We start from the raw sequence: 14,929 nt of genomic DNA, 5'->3' as shown, positions 1-14,929 counted from the left end.
GGATCTGAACATGCCTTTTGTGGGGGCCATTATTCAATCCCCAATAGGTTTCTAACCTAGGGTCTGAGAATGTTATAACAAGCATGCCCAAGTAGTTAAGGAAACCTAAGTTAACATTTACTAACTGGGAGGCAGTAAGGACAAGGTCGAAAGTATTTCACCTTAATGTTGGGAAAATACTTTTGCTGGGTGTATAATCCTAAGTTGATATTTTTTTCTTTCAATACTTCAGAGATGCTGCTCCAATGTTTTCTTACTTGCATTGTTTCCAAGGAGAAGTCTGCTGTAATTCTTGTCAGTGTTTTTCTGAATGTAAAGTGTCTTTTTCCCCTTAAAATTTTAATGTCATTATCTACTAATTCTATTATCCATGTCATTACTGGTCCTATCCTTATTGATTGATTTTTCTCCTTGTTAAGCATTGCATATTCATGCATCTATACCTGCCTGGTAATTTTTTATTGGTTGCCACACATTGTGAATTTTGCCTTTTAGGTACTGGATATTTTATATTCCTCTGAATATACTTGAGCTTTGTTCTGGGATACAGTTATGTCCTATGTAAACAGTTTCATCCTTTCAAGGGTTACTTTTAATCTCTGTTAGACAAGATTAGAGCATCCTTTAAGTTAATCTTGACTCACTACTGTGGCCATACTGTTCTGACTTCTATGCCTGCTACTCCATGAATTGTGGGTTTTTACACTCTGGCTGGTGGAAATATGAGTTATTCCTGTACCTTTCTGAGCTCTGGTGATTGATGCCTCTGCTACATTTGAGTCATTCTCTCCAAAGCCTTTAGTAGTTTCTTATGAGCATGAACTGATCAATACTCAGCTGAAGACTTCAAGAGAACCCTGTAAAGATCTTCAGAGCTCTCTTACAGCACAGTTTTCTCCTTGTTGGGAGTCTGTCCTGCAAACTATAGTTGCCTTGGCTTCTGTTATGGATTGAATCATGTTCCCCACAAAGTTATGTCAAGTCCTAATCTCTGATCCTGTGGGTGTAAACTCATTTGCCCATAGAATCTTCAAAGATTCTATTAAGATGAGGCCAAACTGAAAAAGGGTGGGCTTTAATATTGGGGTCCTCATAAGCAGGAAGAGTGAGGAGGAGACAGGTGGCCATATGCTGGAGGCAGAGATTAAGTTATGTATTTCCAGGAAGCCACTACTGAATTGCTACGGATTTTGGAGAAGACATTGTCCACTGACAATTTGATTTTGAACTTCTGTCCTCCAAAACTGTGAGACAATGAATTCCTGTTTAAAGCTAACCAGTCTGTGATATTTGTTACAGCAGTCCTGGCAAACTAAGACAACATCCTTGGACTCCCAGCTTTATCTCCTCAACTCAGAGAAATGATTAGGCTTCTCTGGTATTTCTCGTTCCTGCACTACAACCTAGAAACTATCCCCAGGAAGGAGATGGGACAATTACATGGCTCACCTTATTTGTTTCCCCTTTTTCATGTGTCATCGTTTTGCCCTGTCTGATGTCCAAGAAAAGTGTTATTTCATTTAGGTTGCCCATTTGTTTTAGTTCAGGGATTTTATTTATGTAAACCTGGGTATGATTCCTGGCTCTAGTTCTCACTAGTGGCATAACTTAATTAGCCTTACTCAGCATGTTTCTTTATCTGCAAAATGGCAATGAAACACCTACCTTAAGAGTTGATGAGGGGATTCAATGAAATAGTATGCATATAGCACACAAATATAGCTTATATTGTCAGGGGATGAGGGAAGAGGGAAAAGGGTGAAAGGAGAGTTGTTGCTTGGAGAGTGTTTGCAAATTTTGTAAGTTTGAACATGAAATTAATTTAAAAAATGGATCATATGTATTGAACATTTATGTGCAAGTCTTTGAATAGATATAAATTAATGTAATTCTTTAAAAAAAACCCAGGATTTGGTACTATTATACACCCCGTTTACACAGGAGGAAACAGAGAGTTTGAGTAAATCATGGCCAGCCTTCCCAGACCACTTGACTCCAGATCCTGTGTTCTCAAACATCACCCTGTACTGCTGCTCTAGACATGCAGCAGTTACTCAAAAAATGTTAATTGTTTTTATTATCATTCACTTCCTTGGATATCCAATTTTTGTTTGGAATTGTGACATTCTGATCAGAAATTCTAATTGACATTAAATAAAAATGTGCAAATATATATATAATTTAAATATAGCTCGATAATTTAAATATTCAGAAGAAGAGGTCCACAGGAGGAATACTTCCTTTCCATTTGTTTTGTCCCAATCTTAGTCTAGGTCTGTGCTCTTATAGACACATGTATTAGTGAGTGTTCTCTAGAGAAACAGAACTGACAGGACATATCTGTAAATATTATGAGATTTTTACAAGTATTTTCTCATGCGACTGTGGGGATGCACAAGTCCAAATTCTACAGGGCAGATTGGAAGCTGGGAACTCTGATGAAGTTTTTTGGTGAATCCTCAAGAGAAGTTGGCTGACTGAAGTGGAGATGGAAATTCTCTCTTCTGATGGCTGAAATAATCTCTTCTCCTTTTAAAGCCTTCAGTTGATCGGATGAGACCTCTCTCATTGTTGAAGGCAAACTCCTGAGTTGATTGAAGATGTCATCAGCCACAGATGCAATCAGCTTACTGATGATTTAAGTCTATGAAATGTCCTCATGGTAACACTCAGACCAGTACTTGTGACCAAACAACTGGACACCATCACCTGACCAAGTTGACACGTGAACCTAACCAGCACAACACATGTGGCTATTTAAATTTAAATGTATTAAAATTAAATTCATTTTCCCAGTGGCGCTAGTCATATTTCAAGTGCTTAATAGCTGCATGTGGCTAGTGGTTGGCACATTGACAGCTCAGATACAGAACATCAAAGAAAGTTCTATTGGACAGTGCCAGTCTAGGTCCTTATTGTTTCTCACCTACATTGCCATCTCCAAAATTACCTCCAGATTCTTAGATATGCCTTCCTTGCTCTTTCAGTAAATATTTATTGGGCATCTCCCATATGCCAGACACTGGGGGATATGACAATAAGCATAATCAGACATGGGCTGCCCTTGCAGTCTTCCTCTGGCCTCATCATTTCCCCTTCAGGCAATATTTAATAGGCTTCCCAAGGCCTTTGTTTTAGAATGTAAACCTGAGCATTCCTCTTCTCTCCTTGGAAGCCTCCAGGAGTGCTTCCTCCCCTACAAAATTCCATCCTTGCTCCTTAGCATAAAACAATGCCCTCCAAGATCTGGCTCCCACCCCCAACTCCGGCTTTCTGCCCTCTCTAGTCTAGTAGTTCATGGAGTATCTGCTGTCAGGGTATGTCCTGGGTGCTGTGCCACCTGGCACCAGTGCTTGGAAGCTTGCTCTGCAGCACTTCTCTCCCAGCCACTGAGACTGGAACCCCAAGCTCACCCTACTGGAAGGTGCTATGGCAGCATGTTCAGTCTTCCAATTCCTTTTCTTAGTCGTGGCTAACTCCAACTCATCCTTCAAGATTTGACTCAGAATTTACCACCTCTAGCATACCAACAGACTCCTTGGTGCATCCATAGCACCTTGTACCAGCCTGTATTAAGGGGCTTCAAATAATAACAGATTTACCAATATTTGAATATCTACTGTGTGCCAGACACAATGCTAAGCTCTGCAGATACAAAGACAAATGAGACTTGGTCCATGTCCTCCAACATCTACAAGGAAAACAGCCCACTGACTTACCAAACATAATAAAGAATGTGATGCACATGTTAATAAAAAGGTGCATAAAGCAGAGAAGTAATGCAAAGGTGAGAGAGGTTGCTTAGATTGGGGTGGTGGGCCATGGAAGACTTCTGCTGAGCACAGTGTCTGTCACAAGTAGACTTTCAATAGATAATTGTTATACAAATAAATGCATAATAATAATAATAATAGCCAGTGGTATTGAGCATATATTATATGCCTGGTCCTGTGCTAAGTGGCTTTATGCATTCTATCATTTATTCTTCAAACTATGTACATTGATCCCATTTTACAGATGAGGTGACTGAGGCTTAATAACTTGCCAGCAGTCCCACTAGGTAGTAAGTGCTGGAGCAGTATTTGAATCCAGGACTGTCTGACTCTCACTCTCATGCCAAACTCCTGCCCATTTTGAATAGAGTAGGGTTTTGTAGAATGAATAGGAGTTCATGGCAGAACAATGGTAATGGACATTCAAGGTAGTGGGAAAAGCAAAGGCATTTAATGGTGAGACTCAGAGAGGTTAATTTGCCTGAGGTCACAGAGTAGGGATAGAGACTTTGAGCATGTTATTGAGCACTCTCATTAAACTCCAAGGTTGGAGATGATGAAATGAGAAATGGAAGAAGTTTCTTTTTTAAATCCTTTTTGTTCTTCTACTTGCTATGTAAAAATGAAAGAACTATTGATTGGCACAGAGAATGTGCGGTTAGTAATGAGATTCCCTCTGAAAATCCTTTAAAGTCTCCATAATTAATTTATTTGGGAGATGAAACAAACTGTGCACGTGAAATGAGTTAAAATTATTAATAAGTTCACTCTGGGTCCATTGCCTGAGGCTGCATGACTGATGGAAGGCGCCGGGATTGGATCTACATGCCACCCGTCCATCACCCTCAGAATTGTATTCGCTGACTCAATTATTGATCACACCCCGGGTTCCAGCACTGTCTCTTTCTCAGCTGCTGCAGCTCAGCTATTTGGAAGCTTCTGCTCTTGTACCAGTCCTGCCAGGCAGAGCCAGGAGCCTAGGGGTATGGAGAGGAAGGTGGGGCCCCTTAAGTCATGCTGAAATCCCCCTGCTCCTAACCTCTCACTTTGTTCATCTATCTTTAGTGGGAACATGTGATAGCAGTAAATTCAGCCTTTGGGAAGCCCTTTATGGTGTGAAAGGATAACCTGGTTTAGAAATTATGCAATTGGGTTCAAGAACTGGCAAAATTAATCTGTGCTTATAGATGTCAGAATAGTGTTCCCTGGCTGGCAGGAGTGTTGACTGGGAAAGGGGCATGAGGGAACTTTCTGGGGAGATACAAATGTTCTATGTCTTGTCCTGCATGGTGGCTCCTAGTACAGTTAAGTTTTGTGCATTTTTAAACTGTACATAAATTATACCTTAAAAAAGAAAGAAGAAATGAACAGTATTTTAAAACCTGTTTTGGTTTCTTTGGTTGTAGGAAGATTAATAGTAATTATAATAATGGCTAACTCTGCGGAGTAGTTTCCTGGCTAATAAAACAAATACCATGCAATGGGTTGGCTTAAACAATGGGGATTTATTAGCTCACGGTTGTGAGGCTAAAAGTCCAAAATCGAGGCATCAGCAAGGCGGTGCTTTCTGCCTGAAGACTGTGGCATACTAGGGCTGGCTGCTGGAGATCCTTGGTCCTTGGCTTTTCTGTCACATGGCAATTCACATGGCAGCATCTTCTTTCTCCTCTGGCTCCTGTTGACTTCTGGCTTCTGGCTCCTCCCCGTGGTTTTATCTCTCTATCTCTGGATTTCATTCTGCCTTTAAAGAACTCCAGTAATTGGAATTAAAGCCCAAACTGACTCAGCTGGCCACACATTATCTAAAAATAGCAGCTTCAAAAGGTCCTATTTACAATGGGTACACACCCACCAGAATGCTGAGTAAGACTAAGAACATGTCCAACTGAGTACACAATTCAGTCCACCACACTCTGTGTGTGTTCTGTTGGGCATTTCCACATACTTTTTTTAATATGTGAACTCCTCATAGCAACTCTTTGAGGTGGGTACTAGTATTGAAGCCATTTTACTGACACCAAGTTTAAAGAATAACTTGCCTAACTGAGATTATACATTGAGAGAGTCAGGAAAAATTTCTCTGCTATCAAGCATGATGCTGTCCTGTGACTCTCCTTACCCAGGGTTTTGTGCATTTTGACTCTTGCCCCAGGGGTGAGTTAGCAGCCCCTTGGGCCATGACTGTAGCGCTGGTGCTGCTGGTGGGGAGGGTGGTGTTCATGATGTTGAAGGGAGATGAGAGCGCCACCCAGCTAGAGCTGGATGGGGTGGAGGATGGAGGAGAGAGAGTTCTGTTCTCTCCATGCCTCAAACAGCACGCAGGGGGCAGGGCCTCTACGTAGTGACTGCTTGGATTCCTGGGTCCTGAACACCCACCACCCAGCCTTGACCCTGTTGTGGCAAAGGTCCAAGGCTCGAGTCTGGTATCACAGGAGCAAATGCAACAAACAGCATCAGTCCCTGCTGGCTTAAACAGTCAGCATCTCAGGGGCCTCTGGGAGGCACTGAGGACGGGAGGTGCCTTCCCAGGTTCCTACCAAAGTCCTGGGGCTCTCATACGTTCAAGAGATGGTAATCCTGCCATCAAAAACCTGGGATTAGAACTCCCATCAACCTTAAGGCCCGGCCAGATACACTTAAAGAAACATTTTACTTGAGTGTCATGGAAAAAGTCACACAGGTTACAATGGCTTTATAAAGTATTTTTACAAATGTCATCATTTAATCTTAGCAGCAGCCCTTTAGAAAGAGGGTTTACCATTCTCATTTGACAGATTTGGAGAAAATTCAAGCTCAAAGAGGTGGATAGTGGTTGAACAATTTTGTAATCCAGGAAACCTAACTCCAAAACCCTTGCTTGCTTTTCTATACTATGGCATCAAGGGCATCATCCTTTGAGGGGAAACGAATTGACAAAGGTGTCCCATAGGAAATTATCTTGATGCAGTGCTCCCTGCAAGTACTCTACCAGGGGGCTATTGGAGAGCCCATGGAACAGAAAGACTCACAGAAAAAGATGCCTGAATCACATGGTTTAGAATATAAATTTAAAGCACAGTGTGAAGCAACAGGAAAGAGATGGGGTAGTTAATGCACTTAGGATAGGGTGCAAGTGGGGTAGAAGGACTACACTACCTGAACCCTGGTTTGGACTGTGTACATATGCCCTGTGCTGGTTTGGATATATTATGTCCACCCAAAAGCCATGTTTTAATCCAATCTTGTGGGGTATTTGGATTGGGTTCTTTCCATGGAGATGTGACTCACCCACCTGTAGGTAAAACATTTTGACTAGATATTTCCATGAAGGTGTGGCCCTGCCCATTCAGGGAGGGTCTTAATTAGATCACTGGAGTCCTTTAAGAGACTCTTGAGAGCCAACAGAGATGCCAGGAGCTGACACAGATGCTTGCTGATTCTTGGAGATGTGGACAGAAGGATGCTTGGAGATGCTAAGCTAAGAGATGAAGCCCAGAGTTTGGAAGAAGCTAAGAGAGGACTCCCAGATGCTTAGAAAGAAAGCCACTGGAATCAGAAGCTGAAAACAAAGCAACCTTGGAGCAAAGGACCAGCAGACACCAGCCACATGCCTTCCAAGCTAACAGAGGTGTTCTGGATGCCATCGGCCTTTCTTCAGTGAAGGTATCCTCTTGTTGATGCCTTAGTTTGGACACTTTTATGTCTGTAGAACTGTAAATTTGTAACCTAATAAGTCCCCTTTAAAAAAGCCAATCCATTTCTGGTGTTTTGCATAATGGCTGCATTAGCAAACCGGAACATGGCCCATCTCTTTCTCTTCTGTATCAGCCTTGCCTGTGGGTGGTGTGCTTAGGAGGATCAGAGTTGAGGTTTAGCTTAGTTTTCCAGGTCTGCCAGGTCACAAACTGGTTGGCTCCAACAGCAGAAATTTATTGTCTCAGTTTTAGAGGCTAGAAATTCAAAATCAAGGTGTTGGCAGGATCAGGCTTTCTCCGAAGTCTGTAGTGTTCTGGAGGTGGTTTGCTGGCAATGCATGACATTCTTTGGCTTGTGGCATGGCTCAGTGTCTGATTCCATCACAAGGCCACCTGTCTCTTTCTGTCTTCTCCTGTGTCTTCTACTCAGTTTTTTCCAACTTCCTCTGTTTATAAAGTCTCCAGTCATATTGGATTAAGGCCCACCCCAATTCAGTTTGGCATTAACATATTTGAAAATGTTATTTCCAAATGAGTTCACTCCCACAGGATCTGGGGTTAAGACATGAACATGTCTTTGTAAGGTCCATGATTCTAACTAGCACAAGGTTTAATAAAGGGGCACAGCAGATGAAAGGTGCCTGGGGCCAAGAAAATACACTTGATCTATCAGAGAGCTGCAGGGGTGTTATACCTGGTCTATAGTTGTAACTTGCCAATTACTCTGATGAGCAGCTGTGTATTTCATTTGGCAGAGGACTTGTGGGACCATAATGGGTATCACCAATGGGTGGCTGATTTAAGGCCTCATGAATATTGAGTGTATCATGTATATTGAATGTATTATGGCTATTTGGAAGCCCATGTGCCTTATGTATATTTAGTGAGTCATGAATATTTGCTACTTCTTGGTGTTTAAATCCCTTTCTGTGTTCAGCACACACATGCTCTACTTACTTTATCTATGCTAACATGTCTCTGTAAGTTAATAAGTTAATTTATAGGTATTCAACAGATCCAGTGAATTCTGCCTGTGTCTCACCAGCTATTTGCTTCTATATTTGGTTCTATTTATTCTACTTGTTCCTGTTTCTTATTTTCTGTAGCAGAATTGGATACCTTTAATAATATGCAAATGCATTAGAAAATGGGAACTGTATAGGGGAAACTGTGGAAGAGACTTTGTGGTGGTGGGAGGGGTATGGGACCCTTTTGGGATAAAGCTATGCAGAGGCAGGCAGAAAGCAAGAAGCATACATGGGCTTTGGAGTTATACCTGGGCTTGAACCCCAGCTCCACCACCTACTACAGGGACATATTCTTAACATTTTTCACTCTCAGTTTCCCCATGTAAAAAAGGAATAACCACACCTAACTCATAAGGTTGTGAAGATTTAATAAGTTACTGAATTAAGCACTAGTACAAGTCTGGGCACACAGCAAATGCTACATAAATATAGTCTTAGATCCAAATTAAGAATTTGTCTCCTTACCCTTGCAATTCGCATTCATAATTCTCCTGAAGAGCATGGTTTCATTTACTGAAGGAAATTCCAACTAGATAATGTGATAGAAGGGAATTTATATTTGTTGGACCCAGATCAGTCATTCTAGAGCTCGTGTGCTTAGCTCCTATGCCCTTGTGTTGCCACGAGAGAGGGAAACACAAGTGCTGTAGGGGTGCAATTTACCTAGTCTAGAGGGGAAGGTTCTGGAAAGGCTTCCTGGAGTAGGTGAGCCTTGAGTTCAAATTTGTTGGGTGACTAGGCATTAGCCAGGTGGATAAAACTGTGAGGAGGAAGAGGAGATGTTCTGTTTTAGGCAGAAAGGCTAGCAGTGTGTTTTAGTTTGCCAAAGCTGCTATGACAAGTAGCGCACCTTGGGATGGCTTAAACAGCAGAAATTTATTTGTTCATGGTTTTAGAGGCCAGAAATCCTAAATCAAGGCATTGGCATGGCCATGCTTTCTCTTGGTGTAGTCTTTGGGGTTCCTTGACTTGTGTTTCTGCCTCTATCACATGATGATCTGCTTCATTTTCTCCTCCTGTGGCTTTCTCTGACTTCTGGCTTCTACATCTCTGGGCTTCTTCTGGTTTCTGATTTCTGCTGACTAACGCTCTCTCAATTTCCTCTCTTTATAAAGCCTCTAGTAATAGTGTCTCACGATTCAATGGAACCTTTGAAGATGCTATTCATAATGAGTTCACACCCTCACTCACCTTAACATATTCAAAGATACTATTTACAAATGGGTTCATACCCACAGGAATGCAGATTAAGATTCCAAACATGTCTTTGTTTAGGTACATGATTTAATCTACCACACAGTGGTAAGGACTGATGGCAAGAGATAGTCATGGATATGTTGACAGACTACAGGTAACTCAGCCTGGCTCCTGTTAGCAGGACCATCAGTGGATGACTTCTGGCTGCACATGGATCAATCATGAATTTCTGAAAGGGCCAAAGATTGGAGTAGATTTGAAAAAATAATATTTGCCTTTATTCTAGCCTAAGAAATAAGAACTGCAGTGAAATAGGGAAATTGGACAAAGAGGAGGAGTGAGGAGTTATTTGTGAGTATAGAGATTTTATTTTATTTTTAGTGTGTGAAATGGTTCTAGCCTCCAGTTAATAATATTTAATATAAGGGGACTTAACTTTATGCCAGGAAAGTGGTGGGAATAAAGGATCTGAGATGTTTCTTCCAGGATTCTATATTAATATTCATGAGGCTAAGATGACAGTGCACATATTCAAACTTGGCAATAGTGGAATTAAAAAAACAGTTTCATTTTTTTCTCCCCTGAGGAAATATAAGGGTGGAAGATGTAGCATCAGCCAAATTCAGTCTGATTTCTTCCTGTTGGAGTGTCTCTCTCTCTTTGGTCAACTTCAATTGGAAGTGGCCTTGAGAGTTGGGTGGAGGTTATTTTAATGGTTATTTTAATGTAAAGAGAACTTAAAAAAATCCTTCCAGGAAGCAGCACTCAGACAACTCCCTGACAGTTCTGCGATTTTATTGTATTAAGTGGCCTTTCCTGAGAAATTGTGAGTGGATCTGGTCCCAACTACTCAGACACAAGTTTTCTTCAGGAAGAGACATGTGAAACTCCATTAGGAAAAGCTGAAAGCCCATTACAGTTCATTTTAATACAGTTTTTATTAAGTTGGCCATTTGCTAATTTAATAAAGATTGCATAGCCCCTGTAACTGTCACTCAGAAATTTGAGAAGTCAGTTCCTGAAGAGTTTAGTTTTCTCAAGCCATTTAAAAGGAAGCTAGAAATGTACTTCCCAACTTCTATAGAAGGAGACATGCCTGGCTTATGTACCCAAACAGAAGGCCATGTGGCAAAAGAGAACAATGAAGGACTCTGGAGTCACCAGGGTTTGGAGTCTTGGCCTTGACACTTTTCAGCTATGTGGCTTCTCTGAGTCACTTTACCTTTCTGAGTCTTACTTTCCTTCTCTATAAAATATGTATAACAACATCTACCTTTTGAACAGTGGAGATTGAATGAGATGAATTATATACTTAGCCTTGTGCCTGCAATACCTAGGTTCCCTGTATAGTCACTGCCATTGTCACTATCTGTATAAAGATATTTCCATTTCTTCCACAAAGGAGGAAGAAGAGTCAAAGAAGGTAGAGAGACAGGAGAAAAAGAAAAAAATAAAGAGAGGAAAAAAAGAAAAAAATCATGGCAGCTAGGAAGCAACAAAGGGAAAGATAGCATTAAAATAAAGTAGAATAAAGAGTCAGACAACATCACCAGTGCCAAGAGTCCCATACCCTTCCCCTATGTGCCCCCCCATATGCAATTAGCCTTGGTATATTGCCTATGTTATATTAAAGGAAGCATAATATGGTATTTCTGTTAACTGTAGTCTCTAGTTTGCATTGATCATATTTTTCCCCCAATCCCACCCTATTTTAACACCTTGCAATGTTGACATTCATTTATTCTACCTCATGTAAAAACATATTTGTACCTTTTATCACAATTGTTGAGCACCCTAGGTTTTACTGAGTTATACAGTCCCAGTCTTTATCTTTCCTCTCTCCTTCTGGTGTGCCACATGCTCCTAACCTTCCTCTTTCAACCATACTCCCAGTCATCTTTGTTCAGTGTACCCACATTGCTGTGCTATCTCCCCAAATTGTGTTCAAAACCTCTTACTCTTGTCTTTTCCTTTCTGTCTGTAGTGCTCCCTTTAGTGTTTCCTGTAGAGCAGGTATCTTATTCACAAACTCTGTCATTGTCTGTTTGTCAGAGAATATTTTAAGCTCTCCCTCATATATGAAGGACAGTTTTGCTGGATACAGGATTCTTGGTTCATGGTTTTTCTCTTTCAAGTATCTTAAATATATCACCCTGCTTCCTTCTAGCCTCCATGGTTTCTTTTGAGAAATCCACACATAGCCTTATCACGCTTCCTTTGTATGTGATGGATCGCTTTTCTCTTGCTGCTTTCAGGATTATCTTTTTACCTTTCATGTTTCATAATCTGATTATTAAGGGTCTTGGCATAGGCCTATTCAGATCTATTCTGTTTGGGATATGCTGTGCTTCTTGGATCCGTAATTTTATGTCTTTCATAAGAGATGGGGAATTTTCATTGATTATTTCCTTTATTATTGCTTCTGCCCCTTTTCCCTTCTCTTCTCCTTCTGGGATACCAATGACGCGTACATTCCTGCATTTCATTTTGTCCTTAAGTTCCCAGATATGTTGCTCATATTTTCCCATTCTTTTCTCTATCTGTTCTTTTGTATATAGGCTTTCAGGTGCCTTTTTGTCCAGTTCCTGAGTGTTTTCTTCTGCCTCTTGAGATCTGGTGCTGTATGCCTCCATTGTGTCCTTCATCTTGTGTGTTGTCTTTCATTTCCATAGATTCTGTCAGTTGTTTTTATGAACTTTTGATTTTTACCTTATGTATGCCCTGTGTTTTCATTATATGCGTCATCCCTTTTTCCATATCTTCTCCAAACTTTCTGAATTGATCCAGCAGTAGTTGTTTAAATTCCTATATCTTAGTTGAAGTGTAAATTTGTTCCTTTGACTGGGCCATAACTTCACCTCTCCTAGTGTACGTTGTAGTTTTCTGTTGTCTAGGCATCTGGCCTCCTTGGTTACCCCAATCAGTTTTTCCTAGACCAGAATGGGCTCAGGTCTTGGAAGGAGGCAATAGTTTTAGGTCTTCCTGAGGGCACCTTAGAAGATTGATGCACCCTGTGAGACCTCAAGTCACTGAGCTTTTCTGCCCAGCAGGTGGCTCCTGTCAGCCTGTATTTCCAGACTGGTGTAAGAAGGTGTGGCCCATGGCTGTTTTCCCCCAGGCTCGGGGGGTCTGGGTTCTGAATGGAAGGCAGGTAGTAGAGCTTGGCACCATCTCTTTCCTCTTAGGGAAGATATACCCACTCTGGAGAGGTCATTTGCATTTGAATAGTCTCTGACTCTGCTATCTCCACCCTTGTCTGGGTCTGAGCACTGGGAATTGAAAATGGTTGAGGCTTTCTCCACTGAGCCAAAAAAGGGACAGAAAGACCCCCTTCAGGGTCAGTCTGCGGCCCCCCTCAGTTTCACTCATCAGCCAGAGACAGCACCCAGTCCTCTGGGCTTCCCCTCCCTCCCAGAGAGGTCCTCTGGCTCTCCAAGGTCAGTCATCATCAAAAGCCTCTGTCTACTTTTTGGAGATTCATAGCTTGTATTGAGCAGTCCATGTGTGCTAATTAAAACCCCAGCTGGAGCTCAGCTGAGCTATATTCACTTGCTCAGAGAGTACTGCTCTCTAGCACCATGAGGCTTTGCAGTTTGGGCCATGGGGGGAGGGGGCTCCCAGCTCAGGTCTGCAGTTTTTACTTACAGATTTTATGCTGCGATCTCATTTAGCTGTTGATTCTTAACTCAATTTGATCACTTGATGGATGTTGTGTCTGCCAGGCTTCTCTTCAGCAACATTACTCCTTTTGTCTTTGTAATTAATAAGTATTTCATGGGAGGTACTTTGAAACTTTGTAAATATATAAACACACCATGCATCACCAACAATGCTCTTTCAATTTCCTTCTTTCCCACTCTTTCTCTTTCTATCTCTTTATATCAGATGGGTTTCCCATTTTATTCAGTGTGTATAACCTGTTACTATAGTTAGTGATTTTTTTTGATGTTCAAATTTCTGAGATTTACTCAGTGGCATGCATTTAAGTGGTCTTATGTGTTCTTTGATCTGTCTCCATCATTGTTTGAGTACTTCCTTACTTTTTAGAAAAGATGTTCCAGGCTCATCTTGTATCTTTCTGCTGCAGCCCCAGAATTAGCCCTTTCTTCAAGGATTCCTAGTTATTTTTACTGGAAAATGATATTTAGAAACCTAGATCTGGAGACTAGGTGTTTTCATTGCTATTGGAATATTGTTGTTCCCAGGCTCTCTGGGTGGATAGAGAAAGGTGTCATATGTATATATACAAACACACACACATGAACTCACATCTATCTAATCTATCATCTATCTTATCTATCTATCTATCTATCTATCTACCTATCATCATCTATTCAATCATGAATCATGAATTCCCATCAATACCTCCAGTTCCAATCGAATAGCTCAGAGTTCATTCTCTTTCTCCTTATTAACATTTATAATTTCTCCCCGACAGTGAGAAACCTGTCTCCCATTATCCCTAATATATTTACTTGATTGATTGACCACCCTGTGGTTAACCAATCTTCATTGTTGCTGCTGCTCCATCCCTGTGCAGATGCTCTTTTTGCCTCCTAGGGCTCAGACACTCTGCATCAGGCTGCTGCTGCCACTCCCCTCAACACCTGCCTGGGCTCAGACACCCCACTCTGCACTGCCCTCACCTGTGGGTACCCTCTGTTCCATATAATTTTCAATTGTTCATAAACATAATTTAAACAGCTGAGCCAATGTTTTCTTTAAAATTGCTCTATCATTGGACCTTCAGGATGCTTATGTAGTTTTGCTTTTATAATTTTATTAAAGAACCTCAAACATTTTTCTGAACTTTGGTGCATTTCCTAATGGAAGATAAGTAACACGGCTCAGCTGAAGAAAGTGAAAGGCACAGAGAAAGGGCAGACTGGTGGTGCGCAGAGGGAGGGAGGAGAAATTGTGGGTTGGTTGCCCATCTCTAGGTCCTGTTTATTGTTAATTGGTGAGAGCCATGTGTCCTCCTGCTTCCCAGCCTCCTCTTTTTGTTACTGCCTATTCCTGATTACTGGTGCCTGTGGAATTTTATTCTCCCATGATTATTTTGTGGCTATAGTGAAGGCCATTGGTCCTCTGGGCTGTGCCTGTGGTTTTGTTGGAGCCCAGAGAACCAAAGCCACTCAATAGTAGTCACCCCTTGCACTGTTGCCAGAGATGCAAAGGCATTCATTATTTAGCCCACAATCTAGCACAATGATTTTTTTTCTAAAGCATCTCTCGATTAAAATGCTTAAGGAAGTTC

The sequence above is a fragment of the Choloepus didactylus genome, chromosome 3 (assembly GCF_015220235.1).
Source record: "Choloepus didactylus isolate mChoDid1 chromosome 3, mChoDid1.pri, whole genome shotgun sequence".
NCBI lineage: Eukaryota > Metazoa > Chordata > Mammalia > Pilosa > Megalonychidae > Choloepus > Choloepus didactylus.
Note: the sequence above shows the minus strand (reverse complement) of the source record.